Consider the following 14,396-nt stretch of genomic DNA (forward strand, 5'->3'; position numbering starts at 1 on the left):
AAATGTCAGTGGATTCTGTGGCAGTTTTTTAAAAGGGAAGGAATTTTTAAATGGGATAGTTTTAGACTTCATATAGCCTAATGACACAGTGAACAGTTGAATAGATCAAATGCTATTTGTTTTGAAATACTGGGATCCTAGAGTGGTAGTAATTGTTGATAATGAGACTCTGAGAGGTCAGATAGGCATTTGAGTATGTGTACTTTGATTTGGGTAATACATAGAAAGGCACAGATTGTACATAAGCCATTATTTACCCCTATTCAGGCCAAGAAAAGAATACTCTTTCATAGTCATGTGAAGTTTTTCTTGCCCCAATTTTTTTCTCACACCATACAGACTGACTGATTGGTGTACTGTTTGATTATTCTTTACAGACAATCTTTCTACTAAAAAAAAAAAAGACAATGCCAACTTGGAAAATTAAAGGTAAAAAGTGAATTGACTACTCTTTTTAACATTTTATCTTCTGAACTTAACATACTGGTTTTGTTGTATTCTTTACAATGATGTGATCATATCATGTATGTTTGCCTGTAATTTGCTTATTTCACTCAGTAGTAGAAAAGTTCTTTGTATTCTTTTTAATGCCTCCATATATGCCATTAACTATTTTAATAATTTCATTTGGATGAATATTTAGGCTTTTTTTCATTAATATTTCATCATAAATATGTTGTAACTGTACCTTGGTGAACTTGTCCTATTATCTCTTTAGGATAATTTCTCAAAATTAAGATTGGGTGATGGAAGGATGTATACGTTTAAACTTTGGTACACATTGATTTTCCTCCAATAAGATTGTATCAGTTTTAACACCTGCAAGTGTGTGTGTGTGTGCAGTTGAGCAGTACTGGCTGGATAAGGTAAATTTAGTTAAGCCAGCAATACCCCTACCTAGTCTTTTTATTTCCCCAGTTAGTAAAACAGTGCCTCAGTTAAAATTAGGGATTCCCTCCTTTTCAATTAGACTCATTTATTCTTTTTTTTTCTTTTCTCCAACTTGCCTCACAATTTTCCCTTCTCTTTTCCACAGATAATCATGGATCTTGGCATGTGTACTTCCCACTCTGGATTACCTTAGTCATTGGCACTCTTCTAATCATTTTCTACCAGTTTTCCATTCATATTTTCAGCAGTTATTGCTGGATGCCTTGATACAATGGTGAGCGAAATAGAGAAGGTCCCCTTTTACAGTTACATTTGCATTTCAATGATGGTGGACAGTAAAGGAGCAAATTTCTGATAGCTATGATAGGGAAATATATAAGCTGATGGGCTGGGAGGTGGGGGAGAGAGTCACTACCTTAGAATGTGTCATCAGGGAAGGCCTCCATAGGGGAAACATTTGGGCTGGTATGGGAAGAATGAGAAGGAACCAAAAATGGGCAGAAAACAAAGGCCCAGGAGGCAAGGACAAACTTGGTATGTATGTGAAGTAGAAGTGTACTAGTTAGCATTTGTGTCACCAGGAACACTTGAGACTCCTCTAGAAGCTTCACTGGGCTAGTATAGGGAAGTTCCTGGGGCCAGGATCCTCACCTGACCCTAAACTACTTGATGTTATAATTGACCTTCTGCTCAGCAAATGCTTCCACACCTGTAGGCAATGAGTTTACTGACTGAGTCACTATAAAGAGCTCCACCCAGTGCTCTGGGAGGAGGCAGAGTCAGGTGGATTATGGACCTGCAAACTGCTGGATGTAGGTGTGCCTTGCAAATGGGTTTTCAGCCCTGGGCAAGTTCGCTATGGATTCAATGTAACCAAAGAAATTGACAGCAAAATGTTCTTTGGGGTGAAAGGGTTTATTACCTGGCTTGTTCTCCCAGCGGTAGGTCAAGCACTAGCGTCTCTGCCTCCACCCAGAGCACTGGGCTGAGCTCTATAGGGCAATAGTAGCTTATTGCCTAAAGGTGTGGAAGCAGTAGCCTAGCAACAGGCCAGTTACATCATCAGGTGGCTTAAGTTCAGTGAGGATCCTGGTCATAGGAACCCCAACTTCCCCACAAGGCATGATTCTAGTGCTCAACCTACTGCCATGAGAATAAAGCTGGATATAAACCCTTTTACCCCCAAGAACATTCCGTTGTCATTTCTCGGTTTCACCAAATCCATAGTGAATCACCCCTGGGCTGAAGCCCTCAGGCAAGACATCTAGGTAGCCCTTTACCTTTCTGGTCTGCCTGCATTCTTCATCTGTTCTTTGCTTATATGGTTGACCTTTGGACAATGCAGGGGTTAGGGGTGCTGATGCCCCATGCAGTAGGAAAAAACCTAGCTGTTTAATATCTCACTTTGGAATATGCAATGCCTGGCCTAGCATTAGACTTACTGTAGGGAGCTCCAAATGTGACTGACTGAACAATTATGCCTTTATGAGAGTGTGGATAAAGTGAGAGTTCCTGTGGCCAGGATTCTCACCTGGCTCTGGTTGGCTAGCTCACTGCACACATGTGGGCAATATGTTGCATTGACTGACTATAAGGAGCTCCGACCAGTGCTCTGGGCGACATGGTAGCACAGCCATAGGGCTGCCAGCAAGCAGAGCAGAGGCTGTGGTTCGAGGACAGAGGTTCGGAAGACGGCTGTGAGGTCAGAGGGGCCTAGAGGCAGAGACTTGATTGCTGCATGCAGACTGAGTGAACAGGATTTTAGCGATGGATCTGCCACTGTGGAAATAAGAGTAGGCTGTAACCCTTTCACCCCAAGTACGTTTTACTGTCATTTTCTTTGGTCACATTGAGTCCATAGTGAACTTGCCTGGGGCTGAAACTCATTGGCAAGACAGAGATGAGCTTATTTTCAGAATAATAGCTGTTCCTTGAATGGACAACCCATTTTGCAGCAATGATTGTAATGATGTAACACTTTAGTCATAGTGGTATCTTGCCAATGGGTTTAAACCCCCAGGCAAGTTCACTTTGGATTCAATGTGACCAAAGAAATGACAGTAGAATGTTCTTGGGGTGAAAGGGTTATACCCAACTTTATTTGCACAGTGGCAGGTCAATCACTAAAATCTCGTTCACTCAGAGTGAGTCTGAATGCAGCAAGCTGGTCTCTGCCTCTGGGCCTCTCTGCCCACACAGCCATCCTCTGGGCCTCTGTCCTCAGCACTGTCACCACTACAGCCTCTGCTCTGCTCTCCTGCAGCCTTGCAGCCATGCCACCTTGTCACTGAGAGCACTGGGCAGAGCTCTTTATATATAGAGTCAATAATGGCATATTGCCCACGTGGGGGTAGTGAGCTAGCCAACCAGGGCCAGGTGAGAATCCTGGCCACAGGAACTTTCATTTTCTACACAAGTGGATACAGCTTTAGCAATAAATTGAGTTCAACCTACTCAAGGGTTAAGTAATTTGTCTTAAGTCATATAGAAGAAGTCATGTGAGGAGTAGAATATTGTCTTCTTGATTCTTGGTATAGTAATCTATGCCATGCTGCCATATATGTGCTTATAGCTAAGAAGTCATAAAGTCTTAATCATAATGAACATTTGCTTGTTCCTGGTAGGATTTAGGGGTGGATGTGAGGTATGAATCCATGGCATCAAAAACCTGTGTTCTCAATCCCATCACTTATGGATGAATTATTTGATTTTTCTGAGTTTGTTTTTCCAAGTGTATAATAGGATAAATATGAACCTCAAAGGGCTATTGTGAGGATTAAATGGGATTATATAAAAAATTGGTGAAATTGGGACCTGCCACATAGTTGGCATTCAGTTAATGGGTTTTTTTTTCTGATATTATTAGGCACTTTGGTTTTGCATCATAAAATTGCCTTCCAAAAATCCGTCATGATTTGTATGAGTAGTATAACATCACAATTTGGCATTCATGAGAATGGGACATTTTTGTGTCAGCCTATATTCCAGCTCTAGTCTGTAAATCTTTAGAATATCTTAAATGGGAAAGAGGTTTTTATCCTTCACGTAACTTTTTTTTTTTAAGTCTTTAATTCAGTTGTTTATTCTTCCAGGATTGATCAGTGATATGTCAGACAGGCCTGGTCCTAGAGGAATGAAGAATAAATATGCCACGAACATTCATGCTGTATTTCTTATACCACTTTTTCCTGTGTCTACATCTTACTGTTATCTGGCTGCTTAATCTCTGAGACTGTAGAAGCTCATAATTAGAAAAATAATCTAGACATCATCTAAACACTGAGTCTAAGCAGAGCAAAAATTCCCCTCTTAAACTGCATTTATGTATACATCCCAAAGAGTCTTTATAAGATATTAAATCAGGTATTAGAAAACCCAAATACATTTTCTCAGTTTAATTTGTAGGCAAACTGAAAATACATTTTTGTGCTAGGTTTGCTCATTTTAATAGTTCAAATGCGGTACATATTTTTTGTCATAAGTTGATCTTAATAGAATATCTCTCTTTAACTTTTCTTTCTTTCTCCTTTCTTTTCTGTTTCTAATAGTTTTACCTAGTCACACGTGTGGAAATCCTGGGAAAATACTGAAGGGAGTTCTCCATGGAACAAGATTCAATATAGGAGACAAAATCCGGTATAGCTGTCTCTCCGGCCAAATCTTGGAGGGGCATGCGGTTCTGACCTGCATCGTGAGCCCCGAGAACGGTGCAACGTGGGACTTCCCAGCTCCGTTTTGCAGAGGTGTGTACTGTGCAGTGAGAGTGTGATGTGAACACACACTAAGTAAATGGCTTTGGAATGGATATTATAAAAGCTCCACTTAGCGAGAACAAGCCCCGACTGGTCTTCCCATGCCAGCTATTTCTGTTCCTAAAGGTAGCTTTATATGGTATCAAAGGAATGTGGCTGGACCCAGTAAAGTCTCCTCAAATATCCACATGTTTCTTCATCCTGTTTCTCAAACTCTATGGACTTTTGCATATTTTTATCACCAGCTGTCATAACATTCTAAGATTTAATTCACATTATGACATTCTTGATTTGACAGTTGCTCTTCTTTTTTCCTTCATGTAACTTTAACATAAAGTAATGCTGTCTTGCCAACGGGTTTCAGCCCCAGGCAAGTTCACTGTGGATTCAATGTGACCAAAGAAATTGACAGCAAAACGTTCTTGGGGTGAAAGGGTTATACCCAGCTTTACTTCCACCGTGGCAGGTCAGTCACTAGAATCCCATTCACTCAGAACAAGTCTGCATGCAGCAAGCCATCTCTGCCTCTGGGTCCCTCTGCCCACCCACACAGCCGTCCTCCGGGCCCCTCTGTCTGCACAGTCGTCCTGCACAGCCATCCTCTGGGCCTTTGTCTTCAGTGCTGCCACCACTCCAGCCTCTGTTCTGCTCTCCTGCAGCCTTGCAGCCCGGCCACCGTGTCACACCCAGAGCAGTGGGCAGAGCTCTTTATATAGAGTCAACAACCATGTATTGCCCACAGGTGTGCAGTGAGCTAGCCAACCAGGGCCAGGTGAGAATCCTGGCCACAGGACCTCTCATTTTATCCACAAATGCTAAAGTTAATTTTAAGATTGTACTATATATACTTAATACTGTTCTGTGTCTACCATACACAACTGATGTAAAAGAATGTTTCTGTTCTCTTTGGGAGCCTCTGTGCTTTTCCTCATGTTACCTGCCTCTGGAAAGGAATGTTCTCTTATATTCTGATTGGCAAACTCCTGATCGTACTGTAAACAGGGAGCTCAAACATCACCTTTTACCACAATACTTCATCCTTTGTTTCTTCTTCAATCTTGTAGATGTCTGTCTTTCCAATGGATTTCAGCCCCAGGCAAGTTCACTGTGGATTCAGTAAGACCAAAGAGTGACAATGGACGTTCTGAAATGGTTATACCCAACTTTACTCCACTAGAATTCCATCCACTCACAGTGAGTCTGTATGCAGTAAGCAGGTCTCTGCATCTGGGCCTCTCTGTCCCTGCAGCTGTCTCAGTCTCTGTCCTCAGTGCTGCTCCCTTGCAGCCTTGCAGCCGTGCCACCTTGTTGCCCAGAGCACTGGGTGGAGCTCTTTTATATAGTCAATGACTATTGCCCACACGTGTAGTGAGCTTGTCTACCAGGGCCAGGTGAGACTCCTTGCTATAGGAACCTTCACATTATCCACAATGTCTTTATTATAGTATTAATTGAATCATAGTATAATTGTTACATATCTGTGTCTTCTTTGATTCTGGGAATGCCCTGAGGTGTCAGGATCCATGTTTATTCCATCTTTCTGTTTAATCAAACCCCTAACCATATGCAGCTCTCAGAAAATACTCTGTAAAGTGGAAAAGGCTGATGGCTTAAACAGATGCTACAGAACTCCATTGATAAAGATGCCCTTTGCTTCATGTTGGGAGCAAGTGGTTGTTTTTGTTTTTGTTTTTGTTTTTGTTTTTGTGGAAGACCAGACAGATCATTATGAGGTACAGAGACATGGGGATTTCCAGCACCTGTAATGGAGGTAGCTCAGTGTGCCAGGAAGTGATTTCTGTGATTTCTCAAAATGATTCACACATCTGAAGTATTTGAAGGAGAATATATGGAATCTGAGCTCTTTATATAAATAGGCATAAGGGTAGGAGCATTGGTGGAAGATTTAAAAAATTAATGTCCTGTGTTACAGGAAAATAATTTTTTAAAAATCTGGAAATGTAAGTGAAATGTCAAGGGCTAAGGAGGGGGCCGTTAGAGAAATTACAAAGTGGCTGCTCAGGTCACTGTCCTGAAATAGAGAAATGATCCTTTCAATCTGGTGATTGACCTCTAGAGTCAGTATATCATTAAAAAAAAAAAGCATGAGCTTTGAGACACTTAACCGTAATCTTATCCCTTTGCAAAAATACTCCCCATACTCAAGCCAATCTGGTGATCTTCTCGTGTCACTGGGCACAAGGATTAGTAGGCCTTGAAATGTTATCCTATCAGTATAACTTCTCATCTGTTCCCGAGACTGCACTGTCAGTTCCCTTGGCAGCTGATCACACAGGGAGAACCGGCAAGGCTCATGGACTTTCAAGATGGCAGAACATCCCTGGAGAATAAATGCCTCTGCTGCTGGAGGTCACAGCACCCAGAAAGCGATCGGACAAGCAGCTGATGGCTTCTGTTAAGTTCTGCTATTCCTGTCGCATCCAATCCCAAGTCCAAGGATTGCTGGCCGAGTACACTAGTTTCGTAACTCCAGACTGAAGGACAGATCACACAACTCAACTACACTCTTCTCAGCTGTGAGCCATGCCACCTTCTAGAAAAGCAGTTTGAACATTTGAGTTTTATACAAAATGCTACAGTTGGAAGATAGATGTGTATCGAGAACAGCTTCTGAATCCCCTAAGCCATCCTGTGTAAAACCTATAGTAGGAATTCTGCTTTGCTTCATACATCAACCTCATTGTACTTTTTGATGTTGAGGTTCCTAAAAGTGTTCATGGAGAGTGAGTCTTCAGATTGAGTTCCCCTGCCTCTGTGTGGGAGGGAGGCCTTGAGTATACCTGTATTCCTGGCAGGGGGCACCCTGGGCAAGGTGCTCACAACATGCTCTGATGACTGGCGGGTTAGATTCTCAGCTTAAGTGATCACATCTGGTCTTGGTTTTATCACCCTTTACAAATTTGATTTATTTGCAAGGAAGGGAGGGAAAGACTAAGACATGCTCTTCTGGGCACTAGAAGGGCCCCTCTAAGAACAAAGAGAAAAATAATTACTTGCTTCCACTATAAAGCAAAGGGCATCTCTGTACCGGATTTCTGTAACATTTGTCTAGCCATCAGCCTTTTCATCTCACAAGGGTGGGAAATTTACTAGAAGGGGATTTGTTTCCTTTTTTAATCTTGAAATTGATAATAGAACCTTTCAAGTTTTCTAAATAAGTTAAATTCTAAAGGGAATCAGAAAAGGAGGAAACAGCATTGTAGCACTTTTAAAATATGGAGTGTCTTCAAAGATGGTTATAGTGGACAATGAGTTTCTGAGAACTTATATACTAGAGTCTCCATTTTCTGTTCTGATTTTTAAAAGATTGATTTGATGAGAGTTTTCATTTCATTTGAGTAGGAAAGATAAACAGAAATTTGCAACTTTAATTCTACTTATCCTTGGGAGCATTATGTATCTTTCCAGAGTCCAAAACTTTAGCAACTGTTACTCCATCTTTCTCTACTTTCCTTCCTCATCCCAGATAATTACAAATCTTAAAAGAAATACAGTAGTCTCCCTTATCCTTGGGAGATAGGTTCCAAGACCCTCAGTGGATGCCTGAAATTGTGTGTAGTACCAAACCCTATGTATACTATGTTCTGTCCTATACATAAGTATGATAAAGTTTAATTTATGAATTGGTACAATAATGAACAATAATAACTAATAATAAAATAGGACAATTTTAAAAGCATACTGTAATAAAAGTTTTATTTTAATTTATTTTTTTTAAATTTATTTAATTTAATTTATTTATAAAAAAACATTTTTTTTTCTCTCTTCCAAAATATTGTACAATACTCACCTTTCCTGTGATGATGTGAGATGGCAATATGCCTGTGTGATGAGATGAAGTGAGGTGAATGATATAGGCATTGTGATTGTAGCATTGGGCTACTACTGAACCTTATGACAGGTCAGAGGAAGGATCATCTGCTTGCAGACCTCAGTTGACCCTGCATGACTGAAACCACAGAAAGCCAAAACTCTGGATATACTCCATTAATATAGTTTGTCATATTCCTAGCATAAGTTCAATAAGTATCTTTTTAATACTTACTATGTGTCAGATACCTGGGACAGAATAGTAAAAAAATAATAATAACTAAACTAAAACAGAGTACTTAGACTTGTCTGTGGTTACATGCCCTATGCACAGCTTCATCTAAGGGGAATACTCCTAACGGGGGTTCCTTCTGTGATTAATCATACACTCTGATCTTAATACGTGGGTGCACAGAGAAAAGCAAAGAACCATGAAAGGATGAGGATGATATAACATCCAGACTCTTTTTCACTTTAATTAATAGATTTATATTTCTTATAACCTTTCCTGTGCAGAGAAGGTCCTCAGTCAATATTTTTGAAAGAATGGATACACAGGGCATTGTGTCCTAATGCTTGGTGTGTACAAGAAGCAGATGTGCTCCCTGACACCACAGAGTTACCATTATGGTGGAGGGAACAGATTTTACCTATTCTATCTTGACCAAAGAACAAGTGTTGGCACTCACCATCTAACACATGAAGCAGATGGTAAAACAATGACTGATCAGTGTTGTAGTGTCAGAACTAAACGGGCGCCAGTGAGCCATTTAGTTCATTCAGTGCTATTGGTCATGGCCAATGGATATATGAACGCACTAGAAAAGTAATGTGATATGATTGGCAAATAATTAATAAGTAAACTTAACTAGAATTCAACTTCGGCTAGATTTTTTTCCTTCCCTCCCTCTCCTTCCTGCCTGCCTGCCTGCCTTTCTTTCCTTTTGAAATCAGGCTACAATACTGTGCTAGTGCACATGTTTAATTTGGTGCAGAATGTGCATAACAAAATAAGTGAAAAGCTGTAAATGTTAGAGGATTCTATTCCAATTACTAAGGAGTAATGTAATTTTGTTAAGTTGCATGTAACATTTAAGTTCTGTCTCTATTATGGGTAATAAACCAAGCATTTACATTTCTGAACTCTACAGAAAGAGAAAAAAGTGTATTAACTTATGACTATGGGTCATTGAACTTGTTAAATGTACTTTTCCTAATTCATACTGTCTCTCTTGAGCTGGGGGGAAAAAAACCTTCTCAAATACATAATTTTTATAGGCCATTGGAAAAGAGTACATTATTGCACAATAGGATTATTGTAATGGGCTAAAGGATAGCACTTGTATCTCACTGGCATGTAGAGTTCTTGTGAAAACTTTTGATCTTTGCTGGCTTTTTATCTGAAAGGATTGGAAGTCTTTTTGGCACTGGCAAAAACAGAACTGTGGTGCTCAATTTTTAGCAATGGATAAGAAAGTCTTTGTTGAAGCCAGTTTATTAGTACATAATGGGCAACATGTTGCCTTAAAGGCAAATGCATATTTTTTTCATATCAAAGAGCTCCCCAAATAATTTGGCAACATCCAAAGTTATTTTAAAGGAGCCTACATTTTCTCTTCCAGTCTGTCCTGTGCTGCAAAAAGTACTGTAATCCTCCAAGCTACAGTGGTTTTTTAGGTAAAGGGGGTTTTTCATGATATAATTGATATCATAACTACTCAGCTGGACATAAGCTTCCAAGGGCTAGATCCATTTGCAGATTTCTTTGCATTTCCTACCCCAACTAAAAGAACCCAAATAGATGAAGAGTCTATTGTGAAAAATGCATGAATAATGCAGAATTCTCAAGTGGACTATCAGAAATGCTACCACTACACTTATGGGTCTCTAATAAAATCATGAAAAACTTATCTGAAAAAAAGTATAAACATCTCAAATAGGTTGAGGCAGTTATAAGTACATGAGGAAAGGTTTCCCCTGAAATACATCTTTTCCCCAGCAAAGTCTCCCCCTACCACAGCTTTATTGAGATTTGACATAAAACGTTATGCAAGTTTAAGGTGTACACACATTGGTTTGATATACTTAAATATTGCAAAATGATTACTACCATAGCTTTAGCTGATATTTCCATCCATTATGTCCCATAATTACCATTTCATTTTTGTGGTGAAAACACTTAAGATCTACTCTCTGAGCAACTTTCAAATATCTAATACAGTGTTATTTACTATAATCACTCTACTGTACATTAGATCCCCAGAACTTATTCATCTTATGACTGGAATTTTGTACCTTTTGACCAATATCTCCTCATTTCTCTCACACCCTTCCCCCCATTTCCTGGAAACCACTCTTCTGCTCTGTTTCTATGACTTTGACTCTTTTAGATTCCACGTATAAGTGACAGTCATAGAGTATTTGTCTTTCTTTGACATATTTCACTTAACATAATGCCCGCAAGTTTCATTGATGTTGTAAATGTTAGAATTTCTTTCTCGGGGCTGAATAATATTCCATTGTATATATGTACCACATATCCATTCATCTGTTAATAGACACTTAGGTTGTTTCCCTATCTTGGCTATTATGGATAATGCTGTAATAACTATGGGGGTACAGACTGCTTCAAGAACCTATTTTAATTTCCTTTAGCTATATGCCCAGAAATAGGATTGCTGGATCATACGCAAGTTCTTTTTTCATATTTTGACTCTTCATACCAGCTTCCATAGTGGCTGTCACATTCTACCAACAACGCACAAGGTTTCCCTTTTCTCTACATCCTTACCAACACTTCTCTCATCTTTCTGGCAGTAGCCACTTGGACTGGTGTGAGGTGATACCTCATTGTGGTTTTGATTTGCAGTTCCCTGATTAGTGAAGTTGAGAGCCTTTTCATGTAACTGTTGGCCATTTGTATGTCTTCTTTAGAAAGATGTCTATTCAGTTACTCTGCCCGTTTTTAAATTGATATATATATATTTTTTTTACTATTGAGTTGTTTGACTTCTTTATATATTTTGGATATTAATGCTTTATCAGATAATAAGATTTCCAAATATTTTCTGTCATGCCATAGGTTGCCTTTCATTTTGTTGATTTTTTTATTTTGCTGTGCAGAAGCTTTTTCATTTGATGTGGTCCCACCTATTAGTTTTTGCTTTTTTTCCTTTTTCTCTTGGTGTCATATTGCAAAAAATCATTGCCCAGACCATCATGAAGGAGCTTTTTCTCTGTTTTCTTCTAGGAGTTTTACAGTTCCAGGTCTTATGTTTAAGTCTTTAATCCATTTCAAGTTAATTATTTTGAATGATATTAGGATAGGCATCCAATTCCATTCTTCTTCATGTTCTTACCCAGTTTTCCCAATGCCCTGAATGGAAGAGACTATCCTTTCCCCATTGAGTATTCTTGGTTCCCTTGTCAAATGTTAGTTGACCATATATGTGAGAGTTTATTTCTGGGATCTTGATTCTGCTCCATTGGTTTATGTCTATTGTTAAGCTACAACTATACTATTTTTATTGCTATAACTTACTAGGATAGTTTGAAATCAGGAAGTTTAATGCACTTCGCTGTGCTCTTTCTCAGCATTGGTTTGGCTATTTGGGGGTCTTTGGTGGTTCCATACAAATTTTAGGATTGTTTTTTTCTATTTCTGTGAAAAGTGCCATTGGAATTTGGATTGCCACTGGATAAATGCCATTGGATAGGAATTGCATTGAATTTACATATTCCTTTTGGTAGTATGGACATTTTAACAATACAAATTTTTACAATCCATGAATACAGGGCATATTCCCATTTATTTGTGTTTTCTTCAATTTCTTTCATCAGTGACTTACTGTTCTCAGTGTATATAGATCTTTTGCCTCCTAGGTTAAATTTATTGCTAGTATTTTTTGTTTTTGATTCTACTGATAATGGGATTTTCTTTATTTTTTCAGATTTTTTGCTGTTAGTGTATAGAAACACAACTGATTTCTGTATGTTGATTTTGTATCCTGCACCTGTATTGGATTTGTTGATTATTTCTACTAGTTTCTCGGTAAAGTCTTTAGAATTTTCTATATGTAAGATCATATCATCTGCAGAGACAATTTTACTTCTTTCTTTCTAATTTGTATGCCTTTTAGTTTTATTTTTTCCTGCTTGATTGTTTAACTACTGTGTTGAATAGGAGTCGAAAGAGTGGGCACTCTTGTCTTGTTCCAGATGTTAGAGGAAAAGTTTTCAACCTTGCACCATTGAGTATGATGCTACCTGTAGCCTTTATTATGTTGAGGTATGTTACTTCTATACCCAATTTGTTGAGCATTTTTATCACAAAAGGATATATTTTGTAAAATGTTTTTTCTGCATCTATTAAGATGATCATATGGTTTCTTCCATTCTATTAAATGAGTGTATCACATTTCTTGGTTTGCATATATTGAACCATCCTTGCATCCTAGAGATAAATCCCTCCTGATCAGAGTGTATGAACCTTCTATAGTGCTGTTGAATTCAGCTTGCTGATTGTTGGGAATTTTTGTGGCAATATTCATCAGGAATTTGATTTGTAGTTTTTTTGTCCTTTTGTGGCTTTGGTATCAATGTAATGCTGACCTTGTAAAATGAGTTTGGGAGTGTTCCCTACTCTTCAGTGTTCTGGGGTTTGAGAAGAGAAGGATTGGCATTAATTTTTCTTTAAATGTTTGGTAGAATTCACAAAGTGTGGGGGTGTGTAACAGCACCGGATCCAGGCATGCATGATGCCTCTCTGGCTCAGGCTTCTGGGGCCCACAGTATCAGCACCTGCATGGTCATTGGTGAGCAGTGTGGGGGGTCTGTAGTGGCTGTAAGGGCTCTTGGGGTCCTTAGTGGCACCTCTAGGTCCAGCAGCTAGTGACCAGGGCAGGCAGTGATGGTGGCTGGGGCCCCTGTGTGCATACACTTGGCTGTAGGGCCAGCTGCAGGTGCTTGTGTAGTGGCTGGGACCAGATGAGGACACCTGTGTGGTGGTGGGGCCAGATCAGGCAGCAAGGGCTGGGCCAAGAATGGGTACAATGGCCTCGTGGAATTCCTGGCTGTTGGTGTGTTTTCCTGTGGTGCACAGTCTCCTCTGAAGTCTGTGTTCAGTAGCGGAGGTCAGTGATGAGGGCTAGGCCAGGGACATGCAAGTGCGCAGCTGGAGGTGCGCTGCAGTTTGTGCCAGCGGTGCGGGGCAGTGCCTGAAGTCAAGGTCTAATGCGAGCCCACAAGCATCTGCAGGGGCCCTGGCTGTCATTATGCTCCTCTGAGGCTGCATAGTCTGCCCTGGGTGTATGCCCTGCCCTGGTGGCTGGTGACAGGCTTCTGGCTAGCAGTGTGTGAGTACACAGCTGGGGAGGGGCATGCCCCTGTGCACACTAGATAGTGGAGGTCAGCTATAGGGGTCTAGATGGGCATCCTGTGCTCATGCAGCTGCGAGTCCTGGGCCGGCTGTCACTATGGCTCCTCAGCTCCCAGTTGGTGAGGGAGGAGGTAGCAAGGAAGGACTCAGGCACCTGGTGTTAGCAATTGCAAATACCTGTGGGTTGAAAGTTGGTGAAATCTGCAGGGGGTCTGCAGCGGCTCTTCTGGCATTAATTTTTTCAGTGGTGAAATCCACTGATTGTGTCTACATAGCAGGTCACTGTGAACCACTGTCAATCATTTCCACTGCGTGGCTGCTATTGGCAGCCCTTGCTCTTCTTCCTTCTTCTTATCTATCTCTATACGTCTCAGCTTTGCCAGTCTCTAGGTGGGGTGAAACTGAAGTGACACCTTCCTGTGGTGCCCCCGGGGCTGGGGAAGCTTGTCACTCACTACACAACTCCTTTCCTCAGGAGGGGAATGTTTTCTTGGTGGGGAGTTCCCTCTTAGCAGCAAGCAGTGCTGGCTTGGGTATGGTTTGAT

The sequence above is a fragment of the Manis pentadactyla genome, chromosome 6 (genome assembly GCF_030020395.1).
Source record: "Manis pentadactyla isolate mManPen7 chromosome 6, mManPen7.hap1, whole genome shotgun sequence".
NCBI lineage: Eukaryota > Metazoa > Chordata > Mammalia > Pholidota > Manidae > Manis > Manis pentadactyla.